Source organism: Podarcis raffonei, chromosome 14 (assembly GCF_027172205.1).
Source record: "Podarcis raffonei isolate rPodRaf1 chromosome 14, rPodRaf1.pri, whole genome shotgun sequence".
NCBI classification, from domain to species: Eukaryota; Metazoa; Chordata; class Lepidosauria; order Squamata; family Lacertidae; genus Podarcis; species Podarcis raffonei.
In genome coordinates, this window is record NC_070615.1 from 45,771,892 (window position 1) to 45,787,035 (window position 15,144).

Consider the following 15,144-nt stretch of genomic DNA (forward strand, 5'->3'; position numbering starts at 1 on the left):
CAATTCATTATAAATCATTTCCCAGTACTTCTTAACAGTTTTGCAATCCCACCACAGATGAAAAAAATGTCCCTTCTGCTGATTTACATTTCCAACGCTTACTTTTTTTATTCTTACCATCTGTTGGGACTCTATACATGTCCCAGAACTACAATATATTGTGAAGCGACACCCTGAGGGGTTGAAACTCCCCATTTTCTGGGAGAGGGAAGGTTTTTGTTTAGAGATACTGTGTCTCCATCCACAGCCTCTGACCTTCCTGACCAGAGTTTTCAAGGGAAATGAGAGTTTTCAAGGGTCTTCACTGAAGTCTGAACGACTGGCACCATGAAGAATCAAGACGGCAGACCAAAATGTGACTTTGGCATGACTTCACCCAATTTTTGGCATGCCGGTTGCAAACTCACAAATATCACTATTCATTTCAAAATCCCTAGGGAGCCCTGGGCACTCCCTGTTAGTATTTAATAAACATAACCTTTCGGCCATTTCCTTCATTGGTGTGGGGGACAATCAACAGGTTTTGTGATGCCAGTTTCTGGTCTGAATATCTCCCCCCTTTCTGTTCACTGCAGCATCTTCCCACCCCTCTTTTTAACCTGATGGATTGTTGGCTCTCCATTCTTGAGGTTTAATAGCCAGAGAGCTACCTTGCCTCTAAAACATTTATGAGCTGACTCAGACCACATTTTGTTCTCTTTTGTTTTATGCACACAATCTCGGCAGCTCCCTTAAAAGAGAAAACAAGACTTGCATTCTCCTTGACTTTTCCTTCTTCTGCAGGTCTCTTGAAAACATAGAAGTAACCCACAGAGGGTTTAAAATATCAGTCTTGGAATTGACTAAACAACAGTCAGCTCAGTCCTGATTTCCTAGTTCTGCAACAGCTGGCCATTTTCTTCCCAGATCTTGTAACCAGGACTCCAAAACTTTAACTGCTTTAATTGATAAATTAATCTAGTTTAAGCATGGGCAGTGATTTTTCCCCCCCAGGACCAGGGGCCACATTCCATTATGGATAATCTTCTGGGGGGTACTTGCCAGTGGTGGGTGGGATCAGAGGCCAAAATAGATGGAGCAATGGATGTGACTCTTGCAGTTTAATTAAGAGCCTTGTATACATCCAACCTGGGACACGGGTGGCGCTGTGGTCTAAACCACTGAGCCTAAGGCTTGCTGATCAGAAGGTCGGCAGTTCGAATCCCTGTGACAGGGTGAGCTCCTGTTGCTAGGTCCCAGCTCCTGCCAACTTAGAAGTTCAAAAGCACATCAAAGTGGAAGTAGATCAATAGGTAACGCTCCGGGAGGAAGGTAAACGGCATTTCCATGCGCTGCTCTGGTTCGCCAGAAGCAGCTTAGTCATGCTGGCCACATGACCCGGAAGCTGTCTGCGGGCAAACGCCAGCTCCCTCGGCCAATAAAGCGAGATGAGTGCCGCAACCCCAGAGTTGTCCATGACTGGACTTAACGGTCAGGGGTCCCTTTAGCTTTATACATCCATCCAGGTATGGAAGAATCATTGTAAAAATTCAAGGACAGATTCCAGTCAGGCAAAAGCACTTGAGAAGGGCATGCAATACAGCTGGTGAAGAGTGTAACCTGGGGAGGGACAGGGTTTAGGCAGAGCCCTGAGGAACAGATAGAGGTAGCTGGGAAGCCAAATTTGGCCCCTGCATTTAATTCTTATTAAAACTTTCTATTTATTTATTATTACATTTCTATCCCACCGTTCCCCAAAGGAGTTCAGGATGGCATGCAGGTTTCTTCCCCTCTTCATTTAATCCTTACAACAACCTTGTAAGGTAGGTCAGGCTAAGTAAAAGATATTGGCTGGCCAAAAGCTGCTCATTGGGCTCCATGGCTGAGTGGGGACTTTGGTCTCCCAGATTCTAGCCCAACATGATAACCCCTGCAGCACACTAGCACACTATGCACAAATATGAGCCTAAATGCATCCTCCTTTTGTTATACACAGAGGAGCCTCTGCTACATTTAGAGGGGGAAAGGAATATTTTTTGCAATTTCCTTGCACAATGATCTCACTTACTTTTTAAAATGATTTTTCAAAAATAAAATTTTATGGGGTTTTTTAATAAAAAAATGAGATCTCACTTTAATACACTATGGAGGCAAATCTCTGCTCCACCCTCTGCTTGCAATACAACAAAGAAGGCATATGGAGGAAGGCTTTTCCTTTGTGGGGGAAAGAATGAAATGTGTCTGAAGGAGGCTCCTTAGACATGCTGTTTTCAACCCCAGTTCATTGGGGATTCGGGGTTTTCAAACTGACAAGAGATGGCAGGTGGAAAACCCACGTGGACTTCTTGCAGCTGTGAGTTAGTACTCTTGAACTTGGATGATGTAAACCTCTCTCAAAAACGAAATGATATTCGTTCAGGCAACTTTCAGGTGCCAAACCACATGGATTGTATAATTTTGCAGTTAGAAATGGGGAAATGCACCAATTTGAGGTAGGGGTTGCTCTGTTTCCTATCTGGGACTCTGGATGCTGGGACAGGAAAGGAATTGTTTAGATTTTCTGAAACCTGAGAAGTATCAGTGTTTTTAAAAACAGATTCCAAAGATGCTTATTTTCCATGTTTTTTCTTCTTCTCTTTTTGAACAGAAAAACACAGAAGTAGCAAGTCCAAGCTTTTATGCAGTTCAGAGTGGGGGGTAGGCAAAGACAGAGGGAGTGAGGTCTCTGCAGCTAGATCAAAACCAACACTCTCACATGCATTTAAAGCAGGGGTCAGCAAACTTTTTCAGCAGGGAGCCGGTCCACTGTCCCTCAGACCTTGTTGGGGGCCAGACTATATTATTCCTTTTTTTGGGGGGGGAGAATGAATTCCTATGCCCCACCCCACAAATAACCCAGAGATGCATTTTAAATAAAAGGACACATCATACCAATGTAAAAACACACTGATTCCCGGACCATCCATGGACCGGATTTAGAAGGCGATTGGGCCGGATCTGGCCCCCAGGCCTTAGTTTGCCTACCCATGATTTAAAGGAACATAGGATCCTGCCTTACACTGAGCCAGACCATTGCTCCATCAAGCCCAATATTGTCTACCAAGACTGATAGTGGGTCTTTGGAGTTTCAGAGAGGAATATTTCCCTGTTCTGCCTGAAGATGGCTGGGTTCGAACCTGGAACCTTCTGCATGAAAAGCAGATGCTGTATTCCTGAGCCATTAGGGTGGTGGCACCACTGAGTATAATCTAGTCCTGAACTGAAAAGTTCAACCCACTTCCACAACTTCTGATGCAGGTTGCAGAAATGGGGCAGAATTATTTACAATTAATGTATGGGGTCAAGAGAGCGCTTGCCATTAGAAGGAACGGAGGCAGTGACAGCAGCTTCATGTTTGGATGTATTTGTTTGGTTGGATTTTGGTTCTTTTGTTTAGCTCGGAGCAACAGAACTGCAACAGAAGCTCCTGGCAGGCTATCATTCTTTTCCAGGGGTGACTGGTGGGTCAGAGCCAGCCTCTTGGCAGCAACGTCAGTACTGCTTACTGGGATGGGGCAGCGTGGCAGTACTGAGGTCAGTGTAGTTTGGATGTATTGGCAGAAAAACTGGATTGACTCTGCAAGTGTATCTTTGCTGCTCCTACTTCACTGCTGCCCTGACCCAACTCTTTACCATCCTGATAATCAAATGATAATGCTGTTTTGTGGCCAGCTCTTGTTATCTTCATGCCTTTTGGGGAAAGATGCTGCATCAGGGTGTTCCTGCGTGCCAGTGTGGTGTAGTGCTTAAGAGCGGTGGACTCGTAATCTGGTGAACCGGGTTCGCTTCCCCGCTCCTCCACATGCAGCTGCTGGGTGACCTTGGGCTAGTCACACTTCTTTGAAGTCTCTCAGCCCCACTCACCTCACAGAGTGTTTGTTGTGGGGGAAGAAGGGAAAGGAGAATGTTAGCCGCTTTGAGACTCCTTTGGGTAGTGATAAAGCGGGATATCAAATCCAAACTACTCTTCTTCTTCTTCTTCTTCTTCTTCTTCTTCTTCTTCTTCTTCTTCTTCTTCTTCTTCTTCCATAGTTCCAAGTGAATTGTTGGGAAACAAGAAGAGAGACCTCACTGCCAAGTGGCAGCCACCATCCTTTCTCTCATCTTTTTTTCATTGCGAGGATGCTACTTCCTGACTCCACTGCCTTCTGTGATACAGAAATATTGAGGTGAATGATGATCTGGCAAGCCACTCAGTACATTAGAGTGTCTCCTACCGCCCTAAAATAGTTTTTAGGTATGTGGAACAATGGGCCCAGTATAAGGCTATCCAACTCAATGGATAGGGCTCATTCATGAGTTCAGTCAAGCAGTCAGGAACAGTACCATGGACAGCTCCAAAGACCCCTAGAAAGGTAGCTACAGGACATGTTCTTTCTGCAAGGAGCTGAAGCCAACTGAAACTTTATGTAGGCTCACCAGACCAGGTGCCAGATTAAAGGACCTTTGTATTGTTTTACAGCCTTCGATTTCTGCAAAGCTGGAGAGACAGGTTACTTCATTGGAACCATCCTCTGACTCAGAGGATAATGGTAGGTCTGTATTTTCTGGCTAGGATGGCACTGAATAAGATGTTGGTCATTCTCTCCAGAATGGTCTCCCACAGACTGCAGGAGCCCCAGGTCACAGGTTGTGGCAAAGGCAGGTTCATCTGAACATATGTAAATATTCACAGCAATGTTTGCATGGCCAATGCCTTTGCTCCACTTCAATGTCATTAGCCAGAATCAACTTACAGATATTGGATGATGGAGAAAAACAACCCTTCTTTTATTCTCTCTCCTCCTAGCTGCACAAGGGCTGGTGCAATGAGTCACGATTCCAGCCAGCCAGTAGCATCAAATGGTGCCATAATTATCCTCTGGTCCTCTGACCAGCTGAGATGCTCTGCCTGAATTCAGCCAGGCTTTTTAAAGGAGCCCCTTGAGGTGCCCTCCATTCTTGCAGCTACTGAAATAGCCAATGCCCAGAAGGAGAGAGAGAGAGAGAGAGAGAGAGAGGGAAATGTGCTGATAATCAAAGGGTGCCAGATTTTGCCACCTTCTCTTTTCGGTTCCTCAAGTTTGATTGTTATCTCGTGTAGTCAGATTCTGTTCTGAAAACCTGGAGATGTGGGTAGGCCAGAAACTCCATCTACATACCACCACCTAGCAAGCCCTGCTGACCCTGAGGCCTGTATTTCACTAAACTCAGAATATTAATTTATGTTGTTGCAATTTTGCTTGTGTACCTTATGATAGAATTGTTTAGTTTATTGGTCCTGTTAGTTTTCCTGATTATAATGCTAGAACTTCCACCCCATTTTGTAATGTCCCCTTCACAATGCAATACCTGGAACGATGGCTTTTTGACCTATATACAGTGGTACGTCGGGTTAAGTACTTAATTCGTTCTGGAGGTCTGTTCTTAACCTGAAACTGTTCTTAACCTGAAACACCACTTTAGCTAATGGGGCCTCCTGCTGCTGCTGCACCGCCGGAGCACGATTTCTGTTCTCATCCTGAAGCAAAGTTCTTAACCCGAGGTACTATTTCTGGGTTAGCGGAGTCTGTAACCCAAAGTGTTTGTAACCCGAGGTACCACTGTAGTAATATGTCACGGTCACGGCACATTTCATTTACACCAGTGGGCATGGTGTGATACAACAACAAACATTACTGGACAACATCACTACTTCCCCACCATTTCTGCATATGCCTGCTTCTGTTCCACCATGATTCCCTTAGGAAAATGTCAGAAAAGAACTGTATCACCTTGAATTTTGTGACTTCATTCCTGCAATTTTCTGGGTTAAGAGGGCTGTGAATGGATTTTTCCCCCTGGAATAAAATAACATAGGAACGAATGCTAGGTATGCACTATAGTCTTTTATTTTTCTAGAAGTGACTTTTATGTTGTGTGAAAGCTCAAGTATAGTGGGACAGTCAGGGAAACATCAAGGAAATGAGATAAACTGCTGTGTGGATACAGCCTTAATTCGGGGTAGCCAGCATGGCACTATTGTTGGACATCTGGAGTATCGCAGGCCAGCCATTCCTCTCATAAGTTGTTGAGGGCTGATTTTCATGCCACTGAAATTCTCCCACCAGAATACCGTGCTTGCAATACTCTCTTGTAAGACAGTCTAGGCTGGCTTGCTGTAGTACGAAGCTTGTTGTTGTTTAGTCGTTTAGTCGTGTCCGACTCTTCGTGACCCCATGGACCAGAGCACGCCAGGCACTCCTGTCTTCCACTGCCTCCCGCAGTTTGGTCAGACTCATGCTGGTAGCTTCGAGAACACTGTCCAACCATCTCATCCTCTGCCGTCCCCTTCTCCTTGTGCCCTCCATCTTTCCCAACATCAGGGTCTTTTCCAGGGAGTCTTCTCTTCTCATGAGGTGGCCCAAGTCTTGGAGCCTCAGCTTCAGGATCTGTCCTTCCAGTGAGCACTCAGGGCTGATTTCCTTCAGAATGGATACGTTTGATCTTCTTGCAGTCCATGGGACTCTCAAGAGTCTCCTCCAGCACCAGAATTCAAAAGCATCAATTCTTCGGCGATCAGCCTTCTTGATGGTCCAGCTCTCACTTCCATACATCACTACTGGGAAAACCATGGCTTTAACTATACGGACCTTTGTTGGCAAGGTGATGTCTCTGCTTTTTAAGATGCTGTCTAGGTTTGCCATCGCCTTTCTCCCAAGGAGCAGGCGTCTTTTAATTTCGTGACTGCTGTCACCATCTGCAGTGATCATGGAGCCCAAGAAAGTAAAATCTCTCACTGCCTCCATTTCTTCCCCTTCTATTTGCCAGGAGGTGATGGTACCAGTGGCCATGATCTTAGTTTTTTTGATGTTGAGCTTCAGACCATATTTTGCGCTCTCCTCTTTCATCCTCATTAAAAGGTTCTTTAATTCCTCCTCACTTTCTGCCATCAAGGTTGTGTCATCTGCATATCTGAGGTTGTTGATGTTTCTTCCGGCGATCTTAATTCCGGCTTGGGATTCATCCAGTCCAGCCTTTCGCATGATGAATTCTGCATATAAGTTAAATAACCAGGGAGACAATATACAGCCTTGCCGTACTCCTTTCCCAATTTTGAACCAGTCAGTTGTTCCATATCCAGTTCTAACTGTAGCTTCTTGTTCCACATAGAGATTTCTCAGGAGACAGATGAGGTGATCAGGCACTCCCATTTCTTTAAGAACTTGCCATAGTTTGCTGTGGTCGACACAGTCAAAGGCTTTTGCATAGTCAATGAAGCAGAAGTAGATGTCTTTCTGGAACTCTCTAGCTTTCTCCATAATCCAGCACATGTTTGCAATTTGGTCTCTGGTTCCTCTGCCCCTTCGAAATCCAGCTTGCACTTCTGGGAGTTCTCGGTCCACATACTGCTTAAGCCTGCCTTGTAGAATTTTAAGCATAACCTTGCTAGGGTGTGAAATGAGTGCAATTGTGCGGTAGTTGGAGCATTCTTTGGCACTGCCCTTCTTTGGGATTGGGATGTAGACTGATCTTCTCCAATCCTCTGGCCACTGCTGAGTTTTCCAAATTTGCTGGCATATTGAGTGTTGCACCTTGACAGCATCATCGTTTAAAATTTTAAATAGTTCAGCTGGAATATCATCACTTCCACTGGCCTTGTTATTTGCAGTGCTTTCTAAGGCCCATTTGACTTCACTCTCCAGGATGTCTGGCTCAAGGTCAGCAACCACACTACCTGGGGTGTACGAGACATCCATTTCTTTCTGGTATAATTCCTCTGAATGCCTGAATAAAGCTTCACCTCCTGAGAGCCTTTTTGCTTAAATGAAAAAATGTTCTCCTTCAGCAACATGGCTCTCTGACACAGCAATTAAGAATCCCAGTACAGGGGCAGCCAGAATATGAATAGCAAAAAAATGGAAAGGAGATATAATACCAACTAAGGAAGAGTGGCAAAACAAAGTGTGTGCATATATGGAATTAGCTAGAATGACAGAGGCAATAAGGGATCAGTCGAGCCAAAGGTATAAAAAGGAATGGGAATGTTTTGAAATATAGTTACACAAGTATGGTTTCTAATAGGTAAAAAAAAAATAAAAAAATAAAGAGGTGCTGAAAATAAATTTCACAAAAGGAGAAATTAGTCAGGGAAGAATCATTCTTTTTAACAACAATAAATAAAGTGGAAAACAACACTGTTTAGAGAAAAGAGAGTATGAAGAAGCTGTAAGGAAGTGGGGAGGAAGTCAACTTGGAGAAAAGAAATCTATGGTGGGAAATGTTCTTTGGTGACTGTCATAGTACTTTGAAAGGGAAAATTCAATGTTTGTAAGCAGTACTGGATTTACGTATAAGCTAAACAAGCTATAGCTTAGGGCCCCACTCTCTTGGGCCCCCCCAAAATATACTTCTTCTTAATTGTATTTCAGTTCAACAATTACTTTGAAAAAATAGATATTTTGTTATGTGCAAATGGCTTTATAATAATAATAATAATAATAATAATAATAATAATAATAATAATAATTTATTATTTATACCCCGCCCATCTGGCTGAGTTTCCCCAGCCACTCTGGGCGGCTCCCAATCAGTGTTAAAAACAGTACAGCGTTACATATTAAAAACTTCCCTGAACAGGGCTGCCTTAAGATGTCTTCTGAATGTCAGGTAATTATTTATCTCTTTGACATCTGATGGGAGGGCGTTCCACAGGGCGGGCGCCACTACCGAGAAGGCCCTCTGTCTGGTTCCCTGTAGCCTCACTTCTCGCAATGAGGGAACCGCCAGAAGGCCCTCGGCGCTGGATCTCAGTGTCCGGGCTGAACGATGGGGGTGGAGACGCTCCTTCAGGTATACAGGACCGAGGCCGTTTAGGGCTTTAAAGGTCAGCACCAACACTTTGAATTGTGCTCGGAAACGTACTGGGAGCCAATGCAGATCTCTCAGAACCGGTGTTATGTGGTCCCGGCGGCCACTCCCAGTCACCAGTCTAGCTGCCGCATTCTGGATTAATTGCAGTTTCCGGGTCACCTTCAAAGGTAGCCCCACGTAGAGCGCGTTGCAGTAGTCCAAGCGTGAGATAACTAGAGCATGCACCACTCTGGCGAGACAGTTCGTGGGCAGGTAGGGTCTTAGCCTGCGTACCAAGTGGAGCTGGTAGACAGCTGCCCTGGACACAGAGTTAACCTGCGCCTCCATGGACAGCTGTGAGTCCAAAATGACTCCCAGGCTGCGCACCTGGTCCTTCAGGGGCACAGTTACCCCATTCAAGACCAGGGAATCCCCCACACCAACCCGCTCCCTGTCCCCCAAAAACAGTACTTCTGTCTTGTCAGGATTCAACCTCAATCTGTTAGCCGCCATCCATCCTCCAACCGCCTCCAGGCACTCACACAGGACCTTCACCGCCTTCACTGGTTCTGATTTAAAGGAGAGGTAGAGCTGGGTGTCATCTGCATACTGATGAACACCCAGTCCAAATCCCCTGATGATCTCTCCCAGCGGCTTCATATAGATATTAAAAAGCATGGGGGAGAGGACAGAACCCTGAGGCACCCCACAAGTGAGAGTCTAGGGGTCTGAACACTCATCCCCCACCACCACTTTCTGGACACGGCCCAGGAGGAAGGAGCGGAACCACTGTATGACAGTGCCCCCAGCTCCCAGCCCCTCTAGACGGTCCAGAAGGATGTTATGGTCGATGGTGTCAAAGGCCGCTGAGAGATCCAGCAGAACTAGGAAACAGCTCTCACCTTTGTCCCTAGCCCGCCGGAGATCATCAACCAGCGCGACCAAGGCAGTTTCAGTCCCATGGTGAGGCCTGAATCCCGATTGGAAGGGATCCAAATGGTCCGTTTCCTCCAGGCGTGCTTGGAGTTGTTCAGCAACCACCCGCTCAATCACCTTGCCCAAGAATGGCAGGTTTGAGACTGGGCGATAATTGGCCAAATTGGCCGGGTCTAAAGATGTTTTTTTAAGAAGCGGTTTAATGACCGCCTCTTTCAGCGGGTCTGGGAAGGCTCCCTCACAGAGGGAAGCATTCACCACCCCGCAGAGCCCATCGCCCAGCCCTTCCCGGCTCGCTTTTATCAGCCAGGATGGGCAAGGATCAAGGAGACAGGTGGTCAGTTTCACTTGTCCAAGCAGCCTGTCCACATCCTCGGAGGTAACAGATTGGAATTGATCCCATGTAACAGGACCAGACAGAACTCTAGCACTCTCCCGCCCTGGCCCTGCTCCCACGGTGGAGTCTACCTCCTTCTGAATCTGAGCGATTTTATCTGCAAAAAACTTTGCAAAAGCATTGCAAGAGATCTTGGGGTCCCTACCAGGCCCCGGTGGTACAGGTGGTTCCGATAGATTGCGAACCACCTGAAAAAGTCTCCTGCTGCTGTTTTCTGCAGATGCAATGGAGGCGGCGAAGAAGGCCCTCTTCGCCATCGCCACTGCCACTTGGTAGGCTCGACATTGAGCTCTAACCCGTGTCCGGTCTGATTCAGAATGAGTTTTCCGCCACCGGCGCTCTAGCCGTCTCAACGATTGTTTCATCACCCTCAGCTCCGGGGAAAACCACGGGGCTGTCCGGGCTCCATGCAATCGGAGAGGGCGCTTTAGACACCTATTAGGTCCATAAATTACCATATAGTATGTATTCAACACACAAAAAATCCAGTGACAATTTGTTGTTGACAAAGGACAGCTGGATATATAAAGGGCCCCATTACCTTCAGTAGCTTAGGGCCTCATCAAACTTAAATCTGGCTCTGTATGTAAGTAAGAACATAGTATATATAATTAATAGGAACTGAATAAGATATATGCATATGTGTATATAATTTTGAAAATGCAATTAATAATAATAATAATAATAATAATAATAATAATAATAATAATAATAATAGAATCCCAGTACTGGAAACCTCCAATTGGAAAACACACACACACACACACACACACACACACACACACACAATTAAATACCTTCACATCAAAATGCAGCATTGTGAATTTAGTGTGGAAGATCAGGACAGCTGCATCCAAGCTTGGACTTTTCTTGGTGGGGGTAGTGGAAGAATTATGACGTTTTCTGAGAAGGAAGAGGCCCCTACCCATCCCTAATATTTCATAAGCTGGGCACACATAGCAGTGGATTCCCTCCTGCCAACACCAACACTCTCACAGCTGCTCCTCACATGAGGTCAGGACAAAAGGCATACTCTCAGGCAAGGAGAGTTGCGTTCCCAAATCTGTCAGCTGAGTCGGCTGATTGAGAAAGTACCTTGAATTGAGTTAATGCAGGGGCACATCCCACAATCTCAAGCAATGATGAGCAGGGAGGCAGAAAAGCCATTGCTCAGGCCTCCTTTGCAAGGACTGATGCCAGTGTTAGCTCTTTAACTGCCTTTGGCTTACGGAAACAAAAGCAAAAAAAATGCTTTGCATTTGCAAATACAGTTGCAAATACAGTTGCAAATGCATTTGCAAATACAGTTGCAAATGCATTTGCAAATACAGTTGCAAATACAGTTGCAAATGCATTTGCAAATACAGTTGCTAATGCATTTGCAAATACAAATGCCTTGGTTCTCAAACACCAGAAATCCAGAAGTAAGCATTCCAGTTTTCGAACGTTTTCGGAAGCCAAACGTCCAATGCGGCTGTCAGCTATTGTTTCCGGGGTGCCTGCACCAATCAGAAGCTGCACCTTGGTTTTCAAACATTTCGGAAGTCAAACGGACTTCCGGGACAGATTAAGTTTGGCACTTTTGTTTTTGCTATTTATTTTGCGTTTTTGTTTTTGAGGCTTTTTCGGTTTGTTTTTGTAACTCTGTGGAATCCAGTTCAGCTACTGATTGATTGATTGATTGATTGATTGTGTGATTGCGGAAATGGATAAAAGCCCCCCATTCAAACAATGACAATCATCAGTGCAAGTCAGGAAAAAAAAAATTATCATCTACAATACTGTCTTATTTATTTTATAGTACAGTACATTGATTATTGCTTTCATTTTATGGATCAATGGTCTCACTAGATAGTAAAATTCATGTTAAATTGCTGTTTTAGGGGTTGTTTTTAAAAGTCTGGAACGAATTAATCCCTTTTGCATTACTTTCTATGGGAAAGCATGCCTTGGTTTTGGAACGCTTTGCTTTTGGAACGGACTTCCAGAACGGATCAAGTTTGAGAATCAAGGTACCACTGTATGTAGCTTCATCCAATCTTGTTCTTTCATCTTGTTTTGTGCCATTTGCACCCCTAAAACAATGACAGCACAACACTGTTGCTTCCGCATGAAACAGTCAGAACATGAACAAATGGATCGTGATTGGGGTGGGGAAGAAATTCAATGTCATTTGCATTTAAAGGAGAACCTACTTAATTCAAGCTTGCTGAAATGACCGCTCCCCGCTTAAAACGGGGGGCGGCCTTTGCATGGATGCGCGCAGCCCCTAGATCTGGAGCGGCTCCAACAGCATAGGCTTGGTTTGCCTTCCCTCAGGTGGGATACCTGGAGGTCTCCGCCTACCTCAGTCAGTTGTCCAATCCCACCTGGGGGAAGCGTTGCCAAGGAGACCAGGCCAGGTAGGGGAGGGATTACCTGCCCACACAATAGCGGGAGGATCTTACCTGGGAATCCTCACTTGGCTCCAGAGCTTCTCCCACCCTACCCACCCTCAGTTAATGTCTTATTTGCAGGTTAACTTTTCTTCACAGGTTTTGCAGGTTAACTTTTCTTCACAGGTATGTGGGCGCTGCTACGTTAAGGTCGCTGTTAAAGGGCCGGAAAGGAATTTCCCTGCATTGGCAGGTTTCGCCTTTCCCATAGCAAAACGTCACAACTTTGGCGGTATCAGGCCTTGGGCGGAATCCTTTAGTCCATCTTCCTCTTTGCAGCGGTGATACCAGGGTTCCCCATTAAAGGGGTTTCTGAAGGGAGGCTTTGACCGTACGCTGAAAGGTCGTCATTGCTCTCCCCTGTGGCGGCGGCGTAACGGGGGTGGCTATCTCTGCTTGAACATATGTTCCTGAGCCAAGGTCTACCCACATTTGAAATTTAATAAAGTTGTGGCCAATTTAATCCCATAGCACGTTGTCATGAGTCGTTATTCCACATGACGGGGGGGCACGCGGGATCTGGGGACCCCGCCTGTCCACGCAATGAACCAAAACACAATCCTTCAAAATTTGCACTTCTCTGAATATTTCAACGCAGTTCCCCATGCAAGTAATGTATATGAAATTGACTATACAAGGCTAAAGTAGGCATTAAAAACCTATATTTTCCTGCAAACAGCAAACAAAAATGCATCAGGAAAAATTATTGGCAAATATCTGTATATTAGGCAAAACTGCACCGAGAAATATCTATATTAGGAGAACCTTGACCCCATTTTACAATGGGAGGCAGGAGTTCTGGGAGGCACCAGCAGTGTTATCTAGAGCAAGACCCCTACTTTAATCTTAGCCTATTGCCATACAAACTACGGAAAACAATATAAAATTTTGTAATCTCCTCTTCGCCCTCAGTTGGCCTCATTCAAGCTATAATGTTCAATTTCCTTATTCTCCAAATGGCAGCATTTGGTAGCAAAGTCACATCTAAAGTGAATTTGCTGACTCTATGCTAAACAGCTTCCTGCAGAGTTGAAAAACATTGACTTTTGATGCAAACAGGAATGTGCAGATGTCAAAGGAGATGAGGATACTTTACCAGAGAGATGTAGATCAGGCTGCTTTTTTTGGCACTTCCTCTTTTCAATTTATTAAAGGTTGTGTCAAAATAAATTTATTGTAATCGGGGATCAGCCTCGATTACGACAGCTTCATTTGCTCTTTAATGAATGAGATTGCAGAAGAAAAAGCATTGGAGGCGAAAGAGAAAGCAAATATAGATACAGGGGACATGCAAGGGAATCATTGTTTGATGTTGGTAAAAGGGAGGTGGGAATTGTTACAAAACTGCAGTACATTTCAGTCAAGCTAGTGCAATTCTAGGCTGCATCAACAGATGTCTTATGTTACAACCAAGGGAAGTTATGTTGTTGTTGTTGTTTAGTCATTTAGTCATGTCTGACTCTTCGTGACCCCATGGACCAGAGCACACCAGACACTCCTGTCTTCCACTGCCTCCCGCAGTTTGGTCAAACTCATGTTGGTAGCTTTTTGAACACTGTCCAACCATCTCGTCCTCTAGCGTCCCCTTCTCCTTTTGCCCTCCATCTTTCCCAACATCAGGGTCTTTTCCAGGGAGTCTTCTCTTCTCATGAGGTGGCCAAAGTATTGGAGCCTCAGCTTCAGGATCTGTCCTTCCAGTGAGCACTCAGGGTTGATTTCCTTAAGATAGGATATATACTCTGTATATAGCCCATTCTCTGATAAATTTTTCTTTTTAAAAGAATATTTATTAAAGTTTTCAAGAATAGTACAATAAAAATCAAAAAAAGAAAAAATAACAAAAATACAAAAGTAAAAATGATTAAAAACACATAAAGTTTCCGTTACTTATTTTTCATTAACTTATTTCCCATACCTCCCTTTTTTGTATTCCAATTCAAATTGTTAGTTCAGCAAATCCTTATCAATAAATTTTAACCTATTTCTAAACCTTTTTTTCCATATTCTCTTAACGCATTACAGCTGGAAACCACTTAATTTCTATCCGACATCATTCTAACATTCATTAATTTTACAATATTTCTGTAAATAGTCTTTAAATTTCTTCTAATCTTCTTCCGCTGACTCTTCTCCCTGGTCTCGGATTCTGCCAGTCATTTCTGCCAATCCTATATAGTCCATCACTTTCATCTGCCATTCTTCCAGAGTGGGTAAATCTTGCTTCTTCCAATACTTTGCAATAAGTATTCTTGCTGCTGTTGTGGCATACATGAAGAATGTTCTGTCCTTCTTTGGCACCAATTGGCCGACCATGCCCAGGAGAAAGGCCTCTGGTTTCTTCAGGAAGGTATATTTAAATACCTTTTTCATTTCATTATAAATCATTTCCCAGAAAGCCTTAATCCTAGGGCACGTCCACCAAAGGTGAAAGAATGTACCTTCATTTTCCTTACATTTCCAACATTTATTATCGGGCAAGTGATAGATTTTTGCAAGCTTGACTGGGGTCATGTACCACCTGTAAATCATTTTCATAATATTCTCTCT